This window comes from Callorhinus ursinus, unplaced genomic scaffold (assembly GCF_003265705.2).
Source record: "Callorhinus ursinus isolate GAN/ISIS: 27379988/994484 unplaced genomic scaffold, GSC_fseal_2.0 scaffold7, whole genome shotgun sequence".
In the NCBI taxonomy this organism is placed as follows: Eukaryota; Metazoa; Chordata; class Mammalia; order Carnivora; family Otariidae; genus Callorhinus; species Callorhinus ursinus.
In genome coordinates, this window is record NW_027397069.1 from 61,109,628 (window position 1) to 61,136,516 (window position 26,889).

The window sequence follows — 26,889 nt, forward strand, 5'->3', positions numbered from 1 at the left end:
CACATCTTCTTTATCCATTCATCTGTTGGTGGACATCTTGGCTCTTTCCATAGTTTGGCTATTGTGGACATTGCTGCTATAAACATTGGGGTGCATGTGCCCCTTCAGATCACCACATTTGTATCTTTGGGGTAAATACCTAGTAGTGCAATTGCTGGGTTGTAGGGTAACTCTATTTTTAACATCTTGAGGAACCTCCATACTGTTTTCCAGAGTGGCTATTCCAGCTTGCATTCCCACCAAAAGTGTAGGAGGGTTCCCCTTTCTCCACAACCTTGCCAACCTTTGTTGTTTCCTGACTTGTTAATTTTAGCCATTCTGACTGGTGTGGGGTCTCATTGGGGTTTTGATTTGTATTCCCCGATGCCAAATGATGTTGAGCATTTTTTTCATGTGTTTGTTGGCCATTTGTATGTCATCTTTGGAGAAATGTCTGTTCGTGTCTTCTGCCGATTTCTGGACTAGATTATTTGTTTTTTGGGTGTTGAGTTTGATAAGTTCTTTATAGATCTTGGATACTAGCCCTTTATCTGATACGTCACTTGCAAATATCTTCTCCCATTCCATTGGTTGCCTTTTAGTTTTGTTGACTGTTTCCTTCACTGTGCAGAAGCTGTTTATCTTGATGACGTCCCAATAGTTCATTTTTGCTTTTGTTTCCCTTGCCTTTGGAGACGTGTCTTTTCGGCCGAGGTTGAAAAGTTGCTGCCTGCATTCTCCTCTAGGATTTTGAGGGATTCCTGTCTCACTTTTAGGTCTTTCATCCATTTTGAGTTTATCTTTGTGTATGTTGTAAGAAAATGGTCCAGTTTCATTCTTCTACATGTGGCAGCCCAATTCTCCCAACACCATTTGTTGAAGAAACTGTCTTTTTTCCAGTGGATCTTCTTTCCTGCTTTGTCAAAGATCAGTTGACCATAGAATTGAGGGTCCATTTCTGGGTTCTTTACTCTGTTACATTGATCTATGTGTCTGTTTTTGTGCTAATACCATATTGTCTTGATGACTACAGCTTTATAATAGAGCTTGAAGCCTGGCATTGTAATGCCCACAGCTTTGGTTTTCTTTTTCAACATTCCTCTGGCTACTCAGGGTCTCTTCTGGTTTCATACAAATTTTAGGATTATTTGTTCCAGCTCTGTGAAAAAGGTCGATGGTACTTTTTTTTTTTTTAAGATTTTATTTATTTGACAGAGAGAGACACAGCGAGAGAGGGAACACAAGCAGGGGGAGTGGGAGAGGGAGAAGCAAGCTTCCCGCCGATCAGGGAGCCCAATGTGGGGTTCGATCCCAGGACCCTGGGATCATGGCCTGAGCCGAAGGCAGACACTTAACGACTGAGCCACCCAGGCGCCCCTCGATGGTACTTTGATAAGGATTGCTTTGAATGTGTAGAGCGCTCTGGGTAGCATAGACATTTTAACAATATTTGTTCTTCCAATCCATGAGCATGGAATGTTTTTCCATTTCTTTGTGTCTTCCTCAATTTCGTTCATAAGTGTTCTGTAGTTCTTAGGGTACAGATCCTTTACCTCTTTGGTTAAGTTTATTGCTAGGTATCTTATGATTTTTGGTTCAATTATAAGTGGGATTGATTCTTTAATTTCTCTTTCTTCTGTCTCATTGTTAGTGTACAGAAATGCAACTGATTTCTGTGTGTTGACTTTATAACCTGCCACGTTGCTGAATTCTGGTATGAGTTCTAGCAATTTTGGGGTGGAGTCTTTCGGGTTTTCCACATAGAGTATCATGTCATCTGCAGAGTGGAGTTTGACTTCTTCTTTGCCAATTTGAATGCTTTTTATTTCTTTTTGTCGTCTGATTGCTGAGGTTAGGACTTCCAGTACTATGTTGAACAACAGTGGTGAGAGTGGGCATCCCTGTCATGTTCCTGACCTTAGGGGAAAAGCTCTCAGTTTTTCCCCCATTGAGAATGATATTCGCTGTGGGCTTTTCATAAATGGCTTTTATGATATTGAGGGTCCCTCTATCCGTGCACTGTGGAGAATTTTAATCAAGAAAGGATGCTGTATTTTGTCAAATGCCTTTTCTGCATCAGTTGAGAGAATCACATGATTCTTGTCCTTTCTTTTGTTAATGTCCTTTCTTTTGATTGATTTGCAGATGTTGAACCACCCTTGCAGCCCAGGAATAAATCCCACTTGGTCGTGGTGAATATCCTTTTAATGTACTGTTGGATCCTATTGGCTAGTATCTTGGTAAGAATTTTGGCATCCATGTTCATCAGGGATATTGGTCCGTAATTCTCCTTTTTGGTGGGGTCTTTATCTGGTTTTTGGATCAAGGTAATGCTGGCCTCATAGAATGAGTTTGGAAGTTTTCCTTCCATTTCTATTTTTTGAAACAGCTTCAGAAGAATAGGTATTAGTTCTTCTTTAAATGTTTGTAGAATTCCCTTGGGAAGCTACCTGGCCCTAGACTCTTGTTTGTTGGGAGATTTTTGATTACTGCTTCAATTTCTTTGCTGGTTATGGGTCTATTCAGGTTTTCTATTTCTTCCTGTTTCAGTTTGGTGTTTATAAGTTTCTAGGAATGCATATTGCTTAATTTGTTGGCATATAGTTGCTCATAATATGTTCTTAAAATTGCTTGTATTTCCTTGGTATTGGTCGTAATCTCTCCTTTTTCATTCATGATTTTATTAATTTGGGTCCATTCTCTTTTCTTTTTGATAAGTCTGGCTAGGGGGTTATCAATCTTATTATTTCTTTCAAAGAACCAGCTTCTAGTTTCATTGATCTGTTCTACTGTTCTTTTGGTTTCTATTTCATTGATTTCTGCTCTCATCTTTATTATTTCTCATCTCCTGCTTGCTTTAGGCTCTATTTGCTGTTCTTTCTCCAGCTCCTTTAGGTGTAAGTTTAGCTTGTATATTTGAGATTTTTCTAGTTTCTTGAGAAAGTCTTGTATTCCTATGTACCTCCCTCTTAGGACGGCCTTTGCTTCATCCTAAAGGTTCTGAACAGTTACGTTTTCATTTTGTTTCCTTGAATTTTTTAAATTCTTCTTTAATTTCCTCATTGACCCATTCATTCTTTAGTAGGATGCTCTTTAGCCTCCAAATATTTGAGTTCCTTCCAAATTTCCTCTTGTGATTGAGTTCCAGTTTCAAAGCACTGTGGTCTGAAAATATGCAGGGAATAATCCGTCTTTTGGTACCAGTTGAGATCTGATTTGTGACCCAGTATGTCTTCTATTCTGGAGAATGTTCCATGTGTACTTGAGAAGAATGTGTATTCCATTGCTTTAGGATGGAATGTTCTGAATATATCTGTGAAGTCCATCTGGTCCAGTGTGTCATTCAAAGCCTTTATTTCCTTGTTGATCTTCTGCTTAGATGATCTGTCCTTTGCAGTGAGGGGAATGTTAGTCCCCTACTATTACTGTGTTATTATCAATCTGTTCCTTTAATTTTGTTATTAATTGTTTATAGAATTGGCTGCTCCCAAGTTAGGAACATAAATATGTACAATTGTTAGATATTCTTGTTGGATAGACCCTTTAAGTATGATATAGTGTCCCTCTTCATCTCTTACTACAGTCTTTGGTTTAAAATCTAATTTGTCTGATATAAGGATTGCTACCCCAGCTTTCTTTCGATGTCCATTAGCATGATACATTGTTCTCCATCCCCTCACTTTCAATTTGGAGGTGTCTTTGGGTCTAAAATGAGTCTCTTGTAGACAGCATATGGATGGGTCTTGCTTTTTTTTTTTAAAAAGATTTTATTTATTTATTTGAGAGAGTGAGAATGAGAGAGAGAGAGAGCACATGAGAGGGGATGGGTCAGAGGGAGAAGCAGACTCCCTGCTTAGCAGGGAACCCGATGTGGGACTCGATCCCAGGACTCCAGGATCATGACCTGAGCCGAAGGCAGTCGCTTAACCAACTGAGCCACCCAGGCGCCCTTGCTTTTTTTTTTTTTATCCAATCTGATACTCTGTGTCATTTGATTGGGGCATTTAGCCCATTTACATTCAGAATAACTATTGAAAGATATGAATTTAATGCCATTGTATTACCTGCAAAGTCGCTGTTTCTGTATATTGTCCCTGTTTGTTTCTGGTCTATGTTACTGTGGGGCTCTCTCTTTGCTTACAGGATCCCCTTTAATATTTCTTGCAGGCCTGGTTTAGTGATCACAAATTCCTTAAGTTTCTGTTTGTCCTGAAAACTCTATCTCTCCTTCCATTTAGAATGACAGCCTTGCAGGGTAAAGGATTCTTGGCTGCATGTTTTTCTCATTTAGTACCCTGAATATATATATCATGCCAGTCCTTTCTGGCCTGCCAGGTCTCTGTGGATAGGTCTGCTGCCAGTCTAATGTTTTTACCCTTGTAGTTAAGGCCTTCTTGTCTCAAGCTGTGTTCAGGATTTTCTCTTTATCTCCAAAATTTGCAAGCTTCACTATTATGTTGGGGTGTTGATCTATTTTTGTTGATTTTGAGGGGGGTTCTCTATTCCTCCTGGACTTGAATGCCTGTTTCCTTCCACAGATTAGGGAAGTTCTCAGCTATGATTTGTTCAAATATACTGTCTGTCCCTCTCTCTCTTTCCTCTTCCTCTGGGACCCCAATCAATTTAATATTGTTTTGCTTTATGGTATTGCTGATTTCTCAAAGCCTCCTCTCATGATCCCTTAGTTGTTTTTCTCTCTTTTCCTCAGCTTCCTTACATTCCAACATTCTGTATTCTATGTCACTGACTTTCTGTTCTGCCTCATTTACCCTAGCCACTAGAGCGTCCAGTTTAGACTGCATCTCAGTTAAAGCATTTTTAATTTCGGCCTGACTAGATTTTAGTTCTTTTATTTCTTCACTAAGGGATTCTATAGTGTCTTTTATGCTTTTTTCAAGCCCAGCTAGTAGTATCTTTATAATCATTATTCTGAATTCCATGTCCAACATTTTACTTATATCCATATATCCATATAAATCTATGGCAGAGGGTATTACTTCTGGTTCTTCCTTTTGTGGTGAATTCCTCCATCTAGTCATCCTTCTAGCTAGTCCAGAGAAGAACAGATAAACGAGAGAACAAAAAAGAAATGAAAAGTTAAAAATTTAAAAAAAGGTAGCAACCACAACCCCAGCAAAATATACACTAGACAAATTAGAAGAGATCAGAAACCAAAAAAGTGGGGGAAAAGAATATAATCAAACAGGTTGACAGAACAGGGTGATACACTTGGTCCTGGGTGTATTTTGGTCTGTTTGTTAGAAGACACTTGATCCCACATTGTAAAGATAGAAAAACTTATATATATATATATATATATATATATATATATATATATATATATACAAAAATAAAATTGAATACAGTGAAAGGAAGCCAAAAATGAGACTATATCTATAAAATGTGAATGTAAAAATTAAAGTTAAAAAAAACCTTAAAAACAAATAGTTGATAAAATAAGAAACTAGTTGAAAAGGAAAAAAAGAAAAGGAAAACTTAAAACTGAAAGATAAAAGAATCATGACAAAAATCTTGAATTCTATATATTATTTTCCCGTAGCACTGGAGTTTGGCAGTTCTTTGTGCTCCGTAAACTTGGTATTGGCCTGGTGTTCCAGCTGGTCTTCTGGGGGAGAGGCCTGTTGCACTGATTCTAGGTATCTTTAGCTGTGTGGGATTGCATCACCCCTTGCTCAGGGGGCCGGGCTCAGTATAAGCTACTTGGGGTTGTTCTATGTGGCTTTTGTTTCCTGAAGTCTTTCTGCGCAGCTTTAGAGGATGAAAATAAAAATGGCCCAGCCCTGATCTTCAGCCCCAGAGTTGAGAGATCCCGGCCCCCTCTCTTCAGTAAACCCTCAGGGAGAAGCAGTCTTCACTTTTGTGTGAGTCAAACTCTTCAGACTCCTGCGGTGTGTGCCAGCGCCAATCCTCCCAGGGAAGGGAGGGGGTCACCTTGGGGCTGCCGCTTGCAGGGCCCCTGCCTGGAGAGGGGTCACCTGATCCTGTACACACCCATGCCGCCCCTCGCAGGGGAAGGAAGGAGGGTTAACGCAGTTTCTGCCCTTTGCAGGGTCCCTGTACAGAGTGGTCGCCCTATCATGCCGCAGTTTGCGGTTTATGGCAATCAGAGCTGAGAGCCCACTGCTGGGCTGGCTATTTGTAGCTGGTTTCCCGCTCCAGTGCTTGGGAACTCTGCTGGCTCAGGCACCCCTATTCTTTCTGTGACCCCAGGGATCTGAGACCACACTGTCCAACCTAGGATTCTGCCCTGCTGTGCCACCCGAGCACCTTTCAGGCAGGGATGTCTCCCACTGGAGCAGACTTCTAAAAGTTCGATTTTGTGCTCCAGGGCTATATCACGTTCCGATGGCCAGTTTACAGAGGCTTCCTCCCCCCACCATTTATCTTCAGATATATCCCCTCAGATTCACTTCTCTGCACCTCCTACCTTGCAAAAAGTGGTCGGTTTTCTATTTGTAGGATTCCAGCAATTCTTTTCTTACATCTCAGGTTGAATTCACTGGTGTTCAGAATGATCATAATTATCTAGCTAAATTCAAGGGACCAGGATGAAACGAGGCTCCTATTCTTCTACCATCTTGCCCTCCTCCTAGCATTCCAGATGTTAATGTTTATGAAGCAGTTTTAAAATTTCCATTGACTTATACTTTCAAAGATTTTATGCTTACTTTTTTAAAAGATTTTATTTTAGGGATGCCTGGGTGGCTCAGTCGTTGGGCATCTGCCTTCAAATCAGGTCAGGATCCCAGGGTCCTGGGTTCGAGCCCTGCATCAGGCTCCCTGCTCAGCGGGAAGCCTGCTTCTCCCCCTCCCACTCCCCCTGCTTGTGTTCCCTCTCTCGCGGTCTCTCTCTCTCTGTAAATAAATAAATGAAATCTTCAAAAAAATAAATAAGAGATTTATTTATTTTAGAGAGGGAGAGCGTGAGTAGGGGGAAGGGCAGAGGGAAAGCATCTCAAAGTGAGAGCGGAGCCCCCACATGGGTGGGGCTCAATCCCAGGACCCGAAGATCATGACCTAAGCCAAAATCAGGAGTCGGTCACTCAACCAACTGAGCCACCCAGGTGCCCCTAATGCTTACTTTTAAACACCCTCAGGTTTGTTCATATTATAACAAAAAGATTTTAAAAATAATTGGAAGCATTTCAAACACCATCAATCAACCTCCCAAGAGAAGTTGTAACCTTTGTGTGTAATTACATTTTTGTAACTAAATTTATTTTTCTTTTTAGTTACATTGCAAGATATATATGGTACCAATTAATTATCAGCTTCAGACTGTACCTAAATTTTGTCACAAGTTGTTAATGAGCGTGATATTCTGTAAAAACCAACGCTTAAACAAATAATTATTGTACTGGTAGGTCTTTCATCCTGAAATAATCACTAACTTGCTATCACATCTTTTTCTTTTTATTTTTCTTATTTCACAGCTATAGTATTAATTGGCAGATACCAGCTGCATGGTTAATCTGCATCTCACTGTCCTTTAATTCCTTCTCCAACCCACATACCATTCTCAGCACTCACTGCCTTACCTCCATGTCCCTTTGTTCCATTCTGTTATATCCACCCTCATATTTCCAAACTGGACCAACTGCTGTTGATTTTAGAACTGTCGGCATATTGTGATGGTGAGAATAAAAATGTGTTCTGGGATATCTGAACATGTAGGTTAAGTAGAAGCCAAAGGATATTTTCCCACCCCAACTGCATCTTATAATCTCAGTAATTTCTCACTCACCCCTCATACCTTGACTAGCCCGTGGGACAGCGCTTGGTCAAAAAGAATCAGATGATATGAGTACGATGGTGTGCAGTTCCATTCAGCTGCAAGTGTTTAGTGAGCCCTACCCTCTGTGCAGCTTGTCTCAGCATTATGGGCAATGAGATGCCAGGTTCTCTTTTAAGATCAAGCATAGACTCAACCCCTCTCTTTGGTTAAGACTCGAAAGAGTTTTAGGAGAGTCTCCAGCTGAGAAGGAATTGATATACAAGTAACACTTACCTTTGCAACAACATGAATGAATCTAGAGGACATTAGGCTAAGTGAAATTAGCCAGACAAAGACAAATGCTACATGACTTCACTTAAATGTGGAATCTTAAAGAAAGGTTGAACTCATAGAAACAGAACAGGGAAAGAGTGGGGGAGATGGGGAGGTGCTGGTCAAAGGTACAAGCATTCAGTTAGAAGATGAATAAGTTCTAGTGGTCTAATGTACAGCATGGTGATTAGTTTATAGTACCGTGTTGCGTGCTTGAACTTTGCTAGGAAAATAGACCCTAAGCATTCTCACAGGTACACAAAGTAGTTTGATATAAGTTGATAGATGTGTTAACCTAACTGGGGTAATCATCTCATGAAGTATACATTTGTCAGATATTCAGATGATATTGTACACTTTACAGATTTGTCAATTTGTCAATTATGCCAAATAAGGCTGAAAAAATCAGTGATGCAGACTTTTCTGGTCGGGGTGAGATTTTCATAGATCCACAGAGCTAAAGATGGCATAAATATTAACATGCGTATCATCCTTCTAGAGTTTACAAAATATCTTTATTTTTTCTCCATTTGAGAGGCTTACAGAAGTTAAATAATTGACTCTGGTTACTCAGTGTGATAGGCTGAATAAAGGTGCCCTAAAAATATCCACACCCTAATCCCTGATACCTGTGAATGTTACCTTACATGGTAATAGAGACTTCATAGAGATAAAGGTAAAGGTAAATATCTTGAGATGGGGAGATGATCCTGGATCATCTGGGTGGGTCCAAAGGAATCACTAGGGTCCTTATGAGAGAGAGCAGTAGAAGATTCCATGAGGGAAGGAAAAGATTGGAGTGATGGGAGGAAATGGTTATGAGCCAAGGAATGTGGGAGCCTCCAGAAGCTGGAAGAGGCAAGGAATGAACTGTCTCCTGGAGGGTCCAGAAGGGGGACCGTCACTGTAGCCCTGTAAGGCTCATTTTGGGCTTTTGAGCTGCAGAACTGTGAGAGAACAAATGTGTGTTTTAAGACAATAAATTTGTGGTAATGTGTTACAGCAGCAACAAGATTACTAATGAAGCCAGGAAACACTGGTGTTTGCAGTACCAGGTAGAACTGATACGCTCGTTATTCAGCACTCATAGTGCTTGTGCTGTCTATATCTCTCTGAAATTTTTCAAAATTCCACATCATCAGGTAAGTGTTATATCAAGTCCAAGTCTTTTCCAAAGAGGAAGCAAGACATCTTTGTAAATTGTATGGTTTAGAAATTTTCTTTACAAATTATAGCTGTGAAGGGAAATTTCTACCTTTTTCAGTTGCCCACATAGGCAGTCTCTTTGGGCTTGGACAAATTTTTAATTACTCCTTGAGTAATTAGCATTCTTATATTAAGGATGACTAGAATTTCATAAAAAAATTTTTTTTAAAAGTTCTCTAATGGGAAGGACTCGGTAGATCTTAAAATTATCCTGCTACTCTAAAATCTTATTTACACATTGTTTTGTTTTACACAGTTTCACTGAAAGCTTAAATACCAAAATATAGTCTATATTGTAGTTTCTAAATAATGGTCCCATTTTTGCCTCCGATAAATCCTAATGTGATAATGATAGATTTGCCTTTTTGCAAAAATCCCTTCAGCCAATTTGGTGAGACTAAAAGAAAATTGAATTTTTCTCAGCAAGAAAGATTGTAAAGCTAATTTCTCTAATGCTTGATGATTCACATAAGCCAAAGTTAAAAGATCATATATATTCACATTTCAGAATTCTAGTGATTACTTGGGTTTCCCAAAAGAGTTTCAGAAAGAGAAAAAAGAGCAGTCAATCTTATTTCAGGGCAGACAAGTGGTATTATAGTTTAAAGAAGGTGATTTTTTTTTTCCCCCAACAAGACTTCACCCATGGGCATTGTTTTGGATGGATGTGGGAAATTGTGTCAGGAGTCAGGGAAACCATCTAAGAAAGGGAAGGAGGACCGTTTGGGCTGAGAATAGGAGGAGAGTTCCCATTGTGTCTGGGCTTGTTGGCCGGCCTCAACTTCCAGAACATTCAAGTTTTAGGAGGGCCTGGGACCAAGAATATTTTATATGTAAACTCCAAGAATAGAAGGTAAAGAAAGAGAACCTTGGACTCACCCTCATGCCACTATAATCATAGTTCCTAGGACAGTGCTTGACACACGGCAGACACTCAACAGGATTTGTGGAATCCATGCATGAGTACATGAATGAATAAATATAAAAGCAGTTGCTTCCCTGAATATTTTTTTAGTAACGAATGACATGTCTAAATGGCACTAAGCTTATTTACTCCTAGTGGAACCACCACCGCTCTCAACAAGTATTTGAGATGGCAGGGTGTATCAAGTCAAGCATACTTTCATTATCAAAAGATTTTCCTCTGAAAGCAGCGCCTTCTCCAACTGAGCATATAACAATCTATTGTTCTCAAGTAATGAAGAATCCTATTATGGTTTGATATGTTTCATAACAACTAGTTGTTTGGGAGGCTACTTTGCAGACTCGGTGGTCTAAGAGGGGAGAGAGCAGGACACTTGGATCCAGGAAGTGCTATCCCTGAAACAGAGAGATGTCACCAGGAGGAGAATGTAGTTATCTCCAAACAATATGTATCATGTAATGTTCTTCATCATAAGTGAGCTGAGATTTTTGATTAGCATTTGATATAGATGAATGTGGTCAATACATAACTTCCTCACAAATCATAAGTATCAATTTTTCCACAAAAGTCTGAATCTATGAAAAAGAAGAGAATGCGGGGCGCCTGGGTGGCTCAGTCGGTTAAGTGTCTGCCTTCTACTCAGGTCATGATCCAGGGGTCCTGGGATGGAGCCCCGGGGGGCCGGACTCCCTGCTCAGCGGGGAGCCTGCTTTTCCCTCTCCCTCTGCCCCTGCCTGTGCTCTCTCTTGCTCTCACGTTTGCTCTCGCTCTCACTCTCGAGTAAATAAATCTTAAAAAAAGAAGAAGAAGAAGAGAATGCTGTTTCAAGCAGTGCCTCCAGCCTGCCTTCACAGATGTAACACATGTGTACTGGGATCTGGGGACAGTAATAACGCAGAGGAAGTATGTGGCACATACATCTGTTCTGTCAGCCCTCAGACAAGCAGAGCAGCAAAGTTGAGCCCCTCCAGGAAAGAATCTAAGCTAGAGGGAGAGAGTAAAGCATGATATACAATCTCCCAGTCACAGGCGGAGGGACAGTTAAGGGCATAAATGGAATGTGCAAATCTCAGGCAAGGTGACATTCCAGGGAGCTGGGTAAAGCCAGTTGAAGAGGTCAGGCAGCAATGGGCTCAAGTGTGATTCTGGCACAAGCAGAGTCCAGGTGGCTGTGTAGAGTTCAAGACAGAGGCAAGGGCATTGGTTAGGAACAAATATCAGGAAGGGCATTTTAGGTTTTAAGTGGCAAGCCGATCTATAGGAAGACACAAAGTTGATCTTAGTTTTGTGGGGTTTTTTTCCTTTTATTGTGATAAAACAGGCAAACCATAAAGTTTACCATCTTAATTATTTTTAAGTGTATACTTCAGGGGCATTCAGAGCATTCACAATTATTTGACACCAAAAGCAAAGGCAACAAAAGCAAAAATAAACGTGGGACTACATCAAACTAAAAAGCTTCTGTACAGCAAAGGAAACCATCAATAAGATGAAAAAGCAACCTATCAAATGGGAGAAAATATCTTTAAATCATATATGAGGAGTTAATATCCAAAATATATAAAGAACTCCTGCAACTCAATAGCAAAATATATATATATATATATGATTAAAAATCAGCAGAAGGGGGGTGCCTGGTTGGCTCAGTCAATTAAGTGTCTGCCTTCGGCTCAGGTCATGATCCCAGGGTCCTGGGATCAAGCCCCTCATCGGACTCCCTGCTCGGCAGAGAGCCTGCTTCTCCCTCTACTGCTCACCCTGCTTGTACTCGCTCGCTCTCTCTGTCAAATAAATAAATAAAATCTTTTAAAAAAATCAGAAGATCTGAATAGATATTTTTACTAAGAAGACATACAAATGGCCAACAGGTATGTGAAAAGGTGCTCAACATCCCTAGTCATCAGGAAAATGCTAATCAAAACCACAGTGAGAGATGACCTCACACCTGTTAGAATGGCTCTCATCAAAAAGACAAGAAATAAGTGTTGGCGAGGATGTGGAGAAAAGGGATCTCGTGCACTGTTGGTGGGAATAGAAATTGGTGCAGCCACTGTGGAAAACAGTATGGAGGTTCCTCAAAAGATTAAAAATAGAACTATCATGTGATGCAGCAATTCCACTTCTGAGTATTAGTCTGAAGAAAACAAAAACACCAATTCAAAAAGATATATGCACGCTTATGTTCCTTGCAGCATTTTTTTTTTTACAATAGTCAAGATATGGAAGCAGCCTAAGCTCTACGGCTGGATGAATCACATGTCAGCAACCACAAGCTCTTGCCCAGACACAGAATGCCTTACCTTCTGGGAACTCAAGAGTCTGAGCATTTGGAGCAAAGTGAGGCCTCCTATGTTGAACCATAAAAGAAAACAACTCAATTTAAAATAAACCTGCCAAAGAGAATGGTAGAATTGTTGAATCCTGACCTTTCACGCCATTTGTCTAGTAAGAGAGAATCCACACGCACCTCTAGAATAAAGAGGTACTTCTTTAGAGAGCATGCCTGAATTGACCTGTGAGCACAGCAGGACTATTTTATATGCTCTGGTCAGTCTCTTTTTCAAACTCCGCTCTTCCATGAAAGTGATAATCACCAGAATGATTATTTAAAAGAAAAAAAATAGATTATTTCCCTGTGAGGATCCAGGCCCTCAGAAAGGCAGCCTTCCCACCAGCAGAAAGGCGACTTTGAGCTGCCGAGAGAGCCTGGCTTCAAATCTATCTTCCCTGCCAAATTCCCCTCAGCGTAGGGTCTACAATTCCCTTAGGAGCAAGGCTTCGAGAGTTGACGCACAAAATCTCCCCGAGTCACACTTCATATGCAGCAGCTCTTTGATCCTTGGACGACTAGCCAAGTGGTCTGGGGGAGCAGGGAAATGGAGAATAGAGAACATTCAGTGCCGGGTATTAAAGGAACAGTCCTTGTAGGCTGAGCAGTTAAGCTAAACTGCTGGTTGACCACTTGGCCTGGGCGGGTGGCTGCCGGTCTTCCATTTAGACAGGCCCACAGTGCCCCCTGCAGGGAAGAGAGCAGAGGTTTGGCTGGCTTTGTTCTAGGTTATTTCACTATTTGGGTAGAAACAGGATAGGTAAGAAGCTGAAAAAATATGAAATGTCTCGATCTACCAGATATGGGAGATTAGCTTTCCCAGCTTGACTCTGAGCTCGTTAAGTCTGTAGTCAACAGAATCAGGACATCAGGAATGACAATCTTCCAAAGGACCAGAAGAAGTCATTTGAAGTTTAATCTTAGAGAAACACATGACCCCTTTCCCTTCACCTTAATAGACATATCTTGCAATCTTCATGACTTTTATGATTTTTAATTCTGTATGCTTAATTTTAAATGATTATGATCATTTATGTATACCAAACTTTTTATCAATCTATTGTATAATGCTTCAATAGCCACACAAGTCTATTAATATTAAGTTGCTGGATAATAATTTACCTAATCATATTTTTGTGCCTTGACACTTTGGCCCATATCTAATCTAAATGTTGTGTACAAATGACTTGTTTCCCTTGAATTAATTATTTAGGATAACAGCATAGTGACAGATGTGGCAGATGTGTAGATGCTGGAGGAATAAAGATTTGAATTCAGAACTGGACTTTTCCACTTTTAGACAACATGCCCGTGGGAATATTAATAATCCTCTCTGAAGCTCAAATGGCTCTCTCTCTCTCAAATAAATAAAAAATCTTAAAAAAAAAAGAGCAAGAAAGAAGAGGAAGAGTTCAGTGTAAAACAGACGGAGCCTGGAGGGACAGTGTTAGAGCATTGATACAGGCAGGAGAGAGCCCAGAGCATACAGGAAAATTGGAGAGTGGAGGAAGGGGCTTTTAAAAGGTGTTGCCCCAGATTATGAATCATATCTCTTTAATGTTCTTCAGTGAATAAAAACAAAGGATGTAAACACTTTATAATAAATTTGTGGCTACTGATTCTGCCTCTGGAACGTGACTTTGCTCTGCAAACAATGTGGATCCCTAGATGCATAGGAATTAGCCATCATCATCATCTTTATTAATATTATCACATACTTATTCATAGACTTGAGATGACAGTATGAGGGGTGAAGTCATTTTCATGACTAATAGTATGTTTCTATTCAGAAAGTATGTTCTGGTTTATACTGATGTGACTGCCTTTCAAAAGGGCGTACCAAGCTCTTCCCCTGGTTGCCTGCTGTGCCAGGGTCTCCTGCTGGTTGAATTAGGTCAGTCACCAAGTAGCCTCTCTCTAGAAACCTGAGCATGTCTGCGCTTACTGGTGGTGGGACTCACTTAATCTTGGGGGGAAGGAGTGCTTCTGGAGAATGCTGTTGTCTTCATGAGAAGCAAAGGCAAGGCAAGGACTTGACAGATTTTCTCTACCCAGGCCACTTCCCCGGGCCCCTCTGGCAGGCATATCATGGGGGGGTCTCTCCCCAGGCCACTTCCCTGGGCCCCCCTGGGGGGGGCAGCAATCATTAACCTTTATTGTCTCAGCAACTCCACAGTAAGTATATACAACTATATCACAAATCACAAAAAGTCTAATCTAGATTTACCAAGCTGATGAGAACAGCAATTTCAGCCTTGAAAGGATCCAATCCTTAAAGGCTTCTCAAGGACTTCTGCTTTCAGAGTTCAAGCCGGAGATCTGTTATCTTCCTGATCTGAATACCTAGTGAAAAGCTAAAAACAAACAATATCTGTATTAGCTCAAGGTTACAATGAAATGGAAAGCAAAATTTAGAACAAGAGGAAAACCATGGATGTAGACCAGTTCACAAGAGTCGTAAAACATTACCAGCTCTATAAGTAAATAATGCCCCTGGCCAGAGTAAATAATTAGCAAGTATCCATCTTTGCATCATGAATAGCAGTAGAACTGAGAATATTCACTTACAAAACCAATGGCCACTCCAGTACCTCAGTCTAATTAAAGACGAAAAAAATATAAGACATCTAGAAAAAGGAACTGTTTAAGTCACCGCCAATGTATACTGATAAAAATCATGGAGTAATACAATACCTTCTGCCCACAGTAATAATTCATGACACAGCCACGGGAGTCAAGGCATTGTGTTGATAAGTTTTGTGTGACATTGGGATCTCTTTAGTAAAATATGATAGGTGTTTCTGGAAATACGAAGTAGTCAAAGATGTCATTGAGTGAGTAGCTTTCAAAAAAATTATTTCATATATTGAAGCCATTTTAAAGGGAAGCTTGAAGTTCTATTGAATAGATTAAATTTAGCAGAACGTTCTAATTCAGAAGCATTAGATGAAAAGAAGTTTGGAATTCTTGAGATGGAGGGCAATGGCTAGAATAGTGAAGCCTGAAGCATAGTAAGCCTTATTCTCACCCTTACACACACACACACACACACACACACACACAGCACATACTAAAAACATACATGTAATTTTTAAAATTAGTCATAATGGCCATGAATGGAAAAGAGATGCCTTAGTACCTGGGAGGGCCATTGGTTGGCTGAACTGGGAAAGGCTGGGATGAGTGGTTGGCTTCAGCAAGCTTGTCTACAAGAGCAACTTGGATCTTTTTAGTACTGGGGCGAAATCTACCCCCCCATGCAATCACCACCAGCAGCAGCCCCTCTGCTTCATCTGTTCCCACTGGCCTTCCCCTGACTCATTCCTCTTCCTGCCAAGTGCCAAGACTCTCTGTCTGAGCAGGAAGGGAAGTGGGAAGGAGGGACAGGTAACAGAAGAGTGGAACTTGCTTTATCAGCTTGAAAGAGGGCCACTAGTGGAGCGCCTGGCTGGCTCAGCTAATAAGGCAGGTGACCCTGGGGCACCTGGGTGGCTCAGTTGGTAAGCAACTGCCTTCAGCTCAGGTCATGGTCCCAGGGTCCTGGGATCGAGCCCCACATCGGACTCCCTGCTCTGAGGGAAGCCTGCTTCTCCCTCTCCCACTCCCCCTGCTTGTGTTCCCTCTCTCACTGTCTCTCACTCTGTCAAATAAAATCTTTAAAAAAAATACAGGTCTCATCTTTAAAAAAAAAAAAAAAAGGCATGTGACCCTTGATCTCAGGGTTATGAGTTTGAGCCCCACGTTGAGGGTAGAGTTTACTTTAAAAAAAAAAGAGGGCTGCTAAATAAGCCTCTAGGGTTGTTTTGTTTTGTTGAAATGCTGGATATCAGGCTCTAACAAGAGATCAGGCTTGATTCCTCCTATTGGCAGATAAAAAGAGAACAGGGTATGTAACTATACCTCTAGCATAAGGTATCAGCCTTTTAAGAAATTAAGTCATATAAGTACCTTAAGAAATTATGGTTTTTATTTCATACAAATAAACACCCCTTCTTCCTCTTTATTGCTATACCATAGACTTACAGCATCATTTATTCTCGAGACCCTTCTTTGGAGATAGGGACCTGAGAACACACTGATTATAAAGAAGGATTAATTGAAAAGCATTTCCTGTGATTAGGGGTATAAAGCTGTTTCTCTGTTACTAAAGACTATCTACTAAATACCACAAAATAAAAATTTTAAACGGAAGAATCCTTCCTTCCACAATCTTAGGCTCACATCCTGCAAAGATGAGAACTTGGTACAACAGACTCCATACTGCCCCTCTATGCACGTTAGCTGAACACACTGCCAACGTTCGGCCTCAATACCCTGACTTGACTGGCTTCGCATTCTTCCGTTTATTTTGTGTTCTGGGCAGCACGGAACTTTTGGCAGAGTTTTGGACCACAGTGGCCGAGGGATTAAAAGGGGATATGCTCGAGAGATACTTCTTAATCTGCTGCCAAAATAAAACCAAACAAAAGGAAAAGGTCATGCTAGGTATTAAAATGCAAGCTTTACCGGGGCTTGAAATCCCGTCAAGGGAACAGAGAAATCGGTGGGCAATCGGTTAGGAATAGGTGGGAAGTGCTTTGACATGAAGAAAAACGCCATTATCATCAGGACTTGCTGACAGTCGACAAACAGCAGAGGGGAGAAGCCATTGCCTGAGGCCCATTCTGACTTGAAGGGATTTGAAGAGAATCAAAGCTGGGGATATTGCTGGAGTGGTGGGGGGTGGGAGGGATGGGGTGGCTGGGTGATAGACATTGGGTAGGGTATGTGCTATGGTGAGCGCTGTGAATTGTGCAAGACTGTTGAATCACAGATCTGTGATGCAAATAATGCAACATATGTTAAGACAAAAGGAAAAGAAGAAGATAGCAGGAGGGGAAGAATGAAGGGGAGTAAGTCAGAGGGGGAGACGAACCATGAGAGACGATGGACTCTGAAAAACAAACTGAGGGTTCTAGAGGGGAGGAGGGTGGGGGGATGGGTTAGCCTCGTGATGGGTATTAAAGAGGGCACGTTCTGCGTGGAGCACTGGGTGTTATGCACAAACAATGAATCATGGAACACTACATCAAGAACTATTGATGTAATAATGTATGCTGATTAACATAACAATAAAAATAAAAAAAAAAAGCTGGGGATAGGTCTCCAAGGGAATTCTGCTAAAAAGCAGTGGTTTTTTTCAAAGTGTGGTCCTGGACCAACAGCGTCAGTCTTACTTAGAACTTCTTAAAACCATTAACTCTTGGGCTCGTTTTCCCTACCATATTAGCAAGGCGATTCTAATGCTGGCTGGTTTGGGAACCACGGAGTTGCGCTTCAGCTGGGCTCTCATTTCCATGCTGCGTCCCGCATGTGCGCGCGTCTATGTTTAGAATTTTGGATTGTAATAGAAACCGTTACATTTTTGCTTGTTTTAAGCCGGAGATGTTAGTGGAGGAATAGTAAACACAAAGTAGAGTCGCTAAGTTACAATAAGTAATCTAAAATGATAGAAAAAGGCGAAAATAGGCAAATACTTTTTTGTTTTTATATTCTTTTCCTTAACAGTCAAGTGCGAGTCACCTGAAATTCTCTTTACTTAAACATCATATTTGTTTTGATTTGGGAGGAACCTTAGGAACGTCTGTTACCACCTTCTGGTTTTACAGATGAGGAAGCCAATGGGGTAAGGACACAACGACGTGCCCACGTTAATCAGAAATTCACCATCCTAATTCTAAGGCAGAGGGATTACAGGTAAAAGTTTAAATTCAGTGGCTATTCTTGATTGGGAGGGAAAAATAAAACGTTTACACACATTTTGTAAAATTAAATGGGCCGTTTAACTGTCCTCCCCATCTCTGGGCTGCTACCTGCGGCTGGTGGCTAAGACTTGGATCCCGAGAGGAACACATCTATCTCTCAGGAGGCCGAGGCTTAGTGGAGCAGACCGTGGCCCCAGCTGCAAGGCTGCCTTTGCCAGAGGAATGAAAGAGTCTTTTCACTCCCTGCTTCTTCCTGCCCCCATGCCAGGCCCAGCACCAGCAGTGGCCCCACCTTCCTTCTGCGAATGCATGCTTCAATTCTAGAAAGAAATTGTAGGCGACTTGCCCAGGGAGGATTACTTGTGAGTAAAGGAATAAACTTTATGATAATTATTAATCACTATTATTTTACTTATGCACTATATCCCTCCTTTGAAAAAGCATTTAAGGGACCACTTTGTTGTTTAAGGGCTGGCTGTCTGTCCCATCCTCTACCAGGCCTTCAACATCCTCAGAAGGCAAGGGGATGGAGTCAGCCCTGGCTCCATGTCTCAGTGCTTCCTGCAGTGCTGGGTTGTCTGCCTTGCACACACTAAGGGCTCCGTGGATATCTGGTGAATTACTAAGTGAGTGTGAGAGAGGAGTATGGGAAACCGGTAATAGAAAGGAGAGGGAAAATTTCCCGTTTGCCAGACGAGAGGGACAATTCCTGAGAACTGAATCCTCTGATTTTTGCTTTACTTTTAGGAGTAAAGATAGTAAGAGGACACAAAGTCGTGTTAGGGTCACCCTGAAGTCAAGCATGGCAACCCAGATCCTTATGTATTTCCAAGTCTGGGAAAAGAGTATTTTCTAAGAGGGTAATGCCTGGGATGGGAAACATTCCAAACCAGAGTCCAGGCAGTCTTCACAACTGGGATAAGTTATGGTTCCAAATGCAAATGAAAACCCAGAGTTAACCCAAAAAAAGCAATGGTGAAATCATACGGAGATTTGGAGACAAATTGGTATTTGTCATTTAACTCAGGTGTCTGCTAATACTGTGATACCAGTTATCCTGAGGAGTATCAAACTAGAATGTCAGATAAACTCTCCATTGCAATACTCCTAATAATTCTGTTTTTTTCTTACTACAGTTTCTGCACTAGATTTTAAGTGACTAAATGAATTAATATTTTTTTTAATTCTGTCTGAGCCTTTTGCTATTTAAAGTCTTAATAAACAGTGACATGAACAAGATGTTGACACTTGGAAGAAAAAAGGATGGGACGATGACCTTGGTGGCAAATCAATAGCTGATTTAGTTTAGAGAAAAATGGAAGTATTTGAAGAAAAAACCCTGCAATTTATTTTTTTGAAACATTATATTTATGCTCAAGAAACTTATGGTTTGATACATTAGGATTTTAAATTTTCACTTTAGTAAAAATCTATTGGAAAACATAAAACAAACATCTAAATATATAGATAGCTTGACTTCTCTAAATATTGAATTTGACACACACAGTAACCAACTGATTAAGTTGACAAGATGTTTTAGGTTCTAACACCTTAGCTTGCAACTCTATTAGGAAAGGCATAGAAATGACATATTAGAAATAACTTCCTTATTGGCAATTTTTTTAAAGTTAGGAGGAATAAAAATGTCTTGGCTGGGAATCATGGAGATTGTGGGGAAGTCATATTCTATTTCAGTGATTGATAAACATGACCTGAATGCTGAAATTCTCTCTGTTTTGTTTTGGATGACCCTTCTTCCTCAAAAGCTTTCTGGATTGGTTTTTGTTTATTTGGAAGCTCATGTGAGCCCAGTGGGGGAGAGCACATGCCTGTGTGGTTAATTCCTGCATCCCCAGCAGCTAATGAAGTTCCTGACTTATGTGGGTAAAATGGAAGGGAGATAGGAAGCAACCAAAGAAACACTATTTTTTTGTTGACATGTTTAAAATATCTTAAACTGATCATTTCCTTGAAAAAAAAACAATGAGCTTTAAAATTTTGTAGCCATGATCATTTTAGAGTTTATGAATAGTCATATACATGCCTTGAATCCTTTTCTTGTTTGTAATATTTAGACTTCAAGCATGTTGCAGCAAGAACAGGGAATACACAAATAAGTTACGGACTGTAAATTTGCTGAGGTAAATGCTTATTCATACTTATTCAGAGAATGTATTATTTTTTTAAAGCTTAATAAAAGTAATTTTAATGAATGTGTCTATTATGTTTGAACCAAAAATTCTTTAGGTTGAGCCTATACCATCACACTGGTGAGTGAGAAGGTGTCACCAGGCAAGCAGAAATTCTGTCTCTCCTTTGCTTGTGTAACTAACAAGGCTGACAAAACACAGACATCTACCTCCGCATTTGTTCTCAGACGCCCTGCTCTAAGAGGAGCTCAAATTACACTATTTTAAAACCACAAAAAAAGTGCACATAGGCTTCCAGCCTTTTACAATTAATATATTTTCAGAACTCAGCTGTGCTTGGGGCGCCTGGGTGGCTCAGTCGGTTAAGCAACTGCCTTCAGCTCAGGTCATGATCCTGGAGTCCCGGGATCCAGTCCTGCATCGGGCTCCCTGCTCAGCGGGGAGTCTGCTTCTCCCTCTGACCCTCCCCCCTCTCATGTGATCTCTCTCCGTCTCTCATTGTTGCTCTCTCAAATAAATAAATAAACAAAATCTTAAAAAAAAAAGAACTCAGCTGTGCTCAAAATGTCAGCTGGAAACTGAGAATCAGAAATGGTGTCAGTGCTTCATACATAATAGGTACTCAGATATTTGACTGTTTCTTTGAAATTGCTGAACCAGAATTCCTACCTTGGCAGGAAGATGGAATGGGGAGAGAAATATAAGATTCGCTTCAAAATAATGAGGAAGTCCAGAGACTTCAAGGGAGGTGCCCAAGGCAAGGGTGGTCGTGGTGGCCCCGGTGGGGCTGATGGTGGGGAGAAGAGTGCAATCATTTTGGTGGAGGGAGAGGACAAGTTTCCTCTTGAGGGCAGTTACGGCATTTGAGATAGATCTAGAAAGCAGAGAGTGTAGAAAGCATAGTTTGTTCTGGAACTTGACCCTGGTCAAGTTAAGTATGCAAACTTTCTGTGCCTCAGTTGTCTCATAGTAAGACAGAAGTAAGAATAGTACCTGCCTTGAGGGCGGATGTGTCCTGAGACTAATGAAGGTCAATTTTCAGGACCCATCACTTGTGCCCATCCAAGTATTTATTTTTGTAAGTACTAATTTTGATATTTGTAATTTTATTTTATTTTATTTTATTTTATTTTACTTAATTTTCTTGTGATAAGAACACAACATGAGATCTATCCTCAAAAAAATGTAAGTTTGCAATGCAATGTTCTTAACTATTGCACTATGTTGCAAAGCAGATCTCTAGAACTTACTCATCTTGTGTAATTCAAACTTTTTATCCATTGATTAGCAACTCCCCATCTCCCTCTGCTGCCAGCCCCTGGTAACCACCACTCTAGCCTCTCAGTCTAGGAGTTTAACTATTTCAAGTATCTCAAAAATGTGGAATCATGCAGTATTTGTCCTTTTGTGACTGGCTTCGTTCACTTAGCACAATGTCTTTCTTCAAGGTTCATCCATGTTGTAACATACTGCAAGATTTCCTGACATTTGTATTTTTTCTGTTCTTTTTCTTCAAAAGGGATTCTAAAACTGTTTAAGTTTTAGGCTTCCGGGAACTTGGAGCCATTTCAGACAATGCTTAGGATTGCTCTCAGGATGAAATGAGCTAATTTACACTGAGTGTGTGGTGCACGGTACCTGCCAGAGGAGTGTCAGCTGTTTTTATTCTGTGGAGGTGAGATATGGCTGATGGATACATCTAGGATGATCCCTGGGCATTCTGGCTGGGGCTACGGGGTGCCACACCCCCATAGACAGACTTGTTTAAAAATGAAGGAATACTGGTGCAATTCTGAATATGCTGAAGTGAGAAGTGCAGATAAAATATTCAGTGGGTATCCAGAAATGGGCCGTGAAATGGTTAGGAACAGAGCTCAAGAGAGAGATGAGAGTTATCAATTTGGGAATTATCCAAATACAAAAGATAGTTAATGTCACAATTATGGATGAGAAGGTTTGGGGCCAGTGTGAAGAATGAGAACCGAATAAGGCTCAGGGCTGAATCCTGACGGACACCAGACTTTAACAATCAGATTGTGGTGGTGGTTACATGAATCTATATAATTTCATGGTCCTGTATACTCCCCTGCCCTCCAAAAAAGGGCACATGTAAAAACTGGTGAAATCCGAGTAAGTCTTGTAGTTAACTGTATTGTGCTGGTATAGATTTCCTGTTTTTAATACTGTATGATGGTTTTGTAAGATGTTATCCTTGGGGAAAGCTGGCTGACGGGTACGTGAGACCACTATTCTTACATCTTTTTCTGAGTTAAAGTTAAAAATAAGTTAAAAGTTAAAAATAAAAACAAGGCTGTAGCATTTGGATTGGGCTGACCCAAAGCAGCCAAATAATTTAGAGTAAGATATTGTGTGCTGATATTATTTTTATGGCTCTCTTGAGCAGTGATCTAATTTCAGGCTAATTTCAAAAGAATGCAACCAACTGCACAAGCTAAAACAACTGTGACATTCCTGCTATAATCTGTCTCCGGTCCATAAGAACCCTAAATCTTTAGAGGGGAAAAAATCAGGCAGAGGCAGAGAAGACTAGACAGGAAAATTCTGAGAAGGGGGTGAACCAACAGGGAGCAGCTCAGCATTTCTCTGTGGCACCAGGGATCGAAGAGAGGGAGAAATGCCTACTCAACCCAACACCTGACTTATTCCCAAGACACTAGGAAAACAGATTCTGTTTCATTCACATACTTCCACAGAAAAATTAATAAAGGAAAAATAAAATCAGCTAGATTTTTTTGGTTGTTGCTTTGAGGAAAAATAAAATCATTAATAATCTTTAGATTTTCCTCTTCTCATAGATCCTGGGGGATGGAAGGACTGTTTGAAGTGATTTGGCTCCATGCTACTCCAAATTTGGTCTGCAGATGCCGGCAACATTGGCATCCTATGGAGGCTTGCCAGAAATAGGGAATCTCAGGCCCCACCCCAGACCTACTGAAGATGAATCTGTATTTTTCAAAGTATTCAGAGGATGTGTGTGCACATTAAAGAACGCAAAGCCCTGGTCTTGCCAATCCTGCGTTTCCACCACATTCATTATCACCAACAGAAATTTAATAAAGAGGACAGTTACTGCCAGAAGTTGGGAAAATAACCTCATATCATCAAAAAGATCCATGGAGTAAGATACTAATTTTTAAATTCTCTATGAACAAAATCTCATTTTTTTAAAAAAATTATTTATTTATTTGTCAGAGAGAGAGTGCCCAAGCAGGAGTGAGGGGCAGAGGGAGAAGTAGACTCCCCGCTGAGCAGGGAGCCCAACTCGGGACTCGATCCCAGGACTGTGGGATCACGACCTAAGCCAGAGGCAGCCATTTAACCAACTGAGCCACCCAGAAGTCCCACAAAGATCTCATTAAAAAAAAAATCTTCCTATTGCACGTGATGCTCTGCTTTCTTCTACTGGTTTTGGGTTAGCAGCTGAGAGGCAGCAGGCTGGGGGGTCCTTCGCAGGTGCCAAGCAACCCCTGTGATGGGTGAGCTTGGTAGAGGGAAGGGCCCACACTCGTGGCCCCTACGGCTTCCACCTGGCCAAGGCTGGGAGCTTTCTCTTCCCTGTAGTGTGGAGGCTGCCTGAGAGGGGCTGGAGCTCAGAACGAGCCAGAGAGGAGAGAGGCAGTAGGGATTCTACATCCTGAGGTATGTCCCTATCCAACAGCAGTGCTTCCTTCTGAGTGTGATATTGGAATGCCTGTTTTGTTCCATGATGGACTCACTACTGGACAGGTTGTTTAACAGAGATACAATGAATACATTGCACTCGGTTATGACCCAGGAGATCTGAGGTTAGCCAAGCCCCTCCAGGACAGGTCACCTCACTGAACCTCTGTTTCTTCTTCCATAATACATGAGTCATATTTGCCCACGTTTGGTGTGAAGGTTGGAGTGATAATAAATGCCCACCTAAAATGAAGGGTCATAGGGATTGCACAACATAGTATCTGCCCAAGCCTGCTGACAACTGTGTAGCATCACACAAGCATAAAATATTTTTATCATTGATATTCATGATGACAAGAGTTGATCTTAAAACCAAAGAGCAAAAATATCAACTGTAAATATATCTGCTGTAATTAGTATAGCTTGATTACAGGAATGTTGTAATATGAAAAGTAAGTAATAACCATAAATAGTAAAGTTTAGTAAGTTTTCAGTTTTGGCTTTCCATTAGAATAAAGAGAGGGCTTTTAAAGAATGCAGGAATTTTAAAAATAACTATGGTAGTTAATGTTCCTTGAGATTTATGAACTATGCTCTTGATAATCTATTAGGTGGAACCACATGAAAGTGCTTGTATCCACATTTTAATATTGTTCCCTCCAATATTTGCATTATGGTAAATTTGAAAAACATGGGAAATTTGCTTTGGTGGTGGTTTTGGTTGAAAACTTCATGGATTCTATGATTCAGAACTTTTTTGTTGTTGTTAGAGAGTTCAGAAATACCACCCTTAAAAAGACAAATTCTTTTAACCATTTGAGGTTCTGCTTAATGCATTTTGTTCCCCAAGGTTGAGGTAATACAGATGGCATGCATTATTCAGAAGATTGGAAGAGAAACGTATATACTTTGATTTGCTTCCAGTTGGAACCAATTACCTTATATCAGTGGTGAAATCGATAGAGACAACATTACTAGGTTAATGGGCAATATTGTTATACTGAATTTTAGCTCTATGATAGTATGTCTGTGCCTAATGTAAGTATTGGAGAAAGACAACAACTCCCATGACATTTCTGGGCAGAGTAATCTATCTATTACAGATTTCCAAGTTATAACTGAACTTTCAGAGCCTGCCTGGCATCTCAAAAGATTCTTTGTCCATGGAGGTATTAAAGGACTACAGGGAATAGGAAAGTGTCACTTTGGGTTGAAAATGGTGGCTGTGTTAACACACCAATATGAACATTCAGAACTTAAGGGTCGGGGAGGGAGGGGTGCCTGGGTGGCTCAGTTGTTAAGGGTCTGCCTTCGGCTCAGGTCATGATCCCAGGGTCCTGGGATCGAGCCCCACATCGGGCTCCCTGCTCAGCGGGAAACCTGCTTCTCCCTCTCCCACTTCCCCTGCTTGTGTTCCCTATCTCACTGTGTCTCTGTCAAATAAATAAATAAAATCTTTTTAAAAAAAAGAAAAAAGGGTAAGGGAGGGAGCAGGAACTAAAACAAATTCTTACCACCTTATGCAAAAAACTTTTATTTGACAAGTTGAACTCGCTTGCCTCTCTGGAGTAACACACATCTTCAGAGATTTTCACAGATCTGTGAAACAGAGAGAGTAATACCCATAGGGTGTTTCTGAGAGTAAAATGAGGTAATATGGACACAAAGTGCCCCAGCATAATGCTCGTACCTGGGAGATACTAAACAATTGTTAGTTCTCTTTCTCCCTGCTTTTCCCATATGTACAATCACCTCCAGTGTCTCTATCTCAGTAAATAGCATCTAGAGGCATGTCCAGTTGCTTAACCCCAAATCTGAAAGACACCCTAACATCCTCCTCTCGCTCCACCTCCCCTCCCCGCTCCCAAACTTCAGGGAACCTATTAGGATAGCTCTAGGACTAACCATTCTGGGCTGCAGATTCAGTTTTACATGTTATTTTAATGGCAATGGAGGAATTTTCTCCAAAGATAAAAAATTTAAATACCAGTAGAAATATATATGCATATATCATTTTAAAATCACCCAAGTGATTGCAAAGTAAAATAGCTACCATTTATTCAGCATCTGCTATGTTCAAAGTGTATTTTTGAAATTTAACAACCTCTTAAGTAGTACTTACAATGTGCCAGGCACATTTGATTTAATGGAAACAATTTTTATCCTAAGCATTTTACACAGACTGACTCATGAAGTAGTTATTATCATTACCTTGTTTTACCGTGAGGAAACGGTGGCGCAGATAGGTAAAGTAAATTTGCCCAAGATCATAGAGGCGATCAGTGGCAGATTGAGAATATGAACACAGGCAGCTGGTTTTAAGTTCTGTGCTCTTGACCACTCCAATCGGCTGCCTTTTGTGAGGTACAGAGCACTGCATACATTATCTTATTTGATCCCCAGTGTCATCTTATGAAGTAGCTCTTGTTACCTGAATTATACAAAAGAGAGAACTGAAGCACTGAGAGAAAATTGCCCAAATTTATGTAGGCAGTAGGTAAGACTGCTAGGATTCAAACACAAATTCATTTGATAGTCCATGATTCTAGTATATATTTATTTTTAGAGCCATATCAAAGAAACCAGCAAATTTGTAGTGTTGGCAAAATTTTCTCTGTCCTAGGATGTTTCAGATTCTTCCAAAGTATGTTACCTTTTGGGAACTGGATAACCAACCTTAAGATACTGTGTTCCAGTAGAAAAACACTAAGGTTTTAAAGCCAAAAACTCCATTTTAAATTATAGTTCTACCACTTACCAGTTATGAGATTTTGATCATGTTACTTAGTGTTAAAAAACTTCATTCT

At 40.6% G+C, this 26,889-nt stretch overlaps 1 long non-coding RNA gene across 2 annotated transcripts; it reads right to left on the minus strand.

Moving 5' to 3' along the window:
• Nucleotides 1-4,040: 4,040 nt before the first annotated feature.
• On the minus strand, nucleotides 4,041-26,889 carry LOC141373124 (uncharacterized). 2 transcript variants are annotated; one of them, XR_012378820.1, is made up of 5 exons: nucleotides 26,841-26,889; nucleotides 26,294-26,513; nucleotides 25,600-25,681; nucleotides 14,735-14,861; nucleotides 4,041-5,026 (listed from the first exon to the last, which is right to left on the minus strand). It is a non-coding gene; the product is annotated as an uncharacterized lncRNA (long non-coding RNA). The 2 variants fall into 2 exon arrangements; XR_012378819.1 differs by having other exon boundaries at nucleotides 25,597-25,681.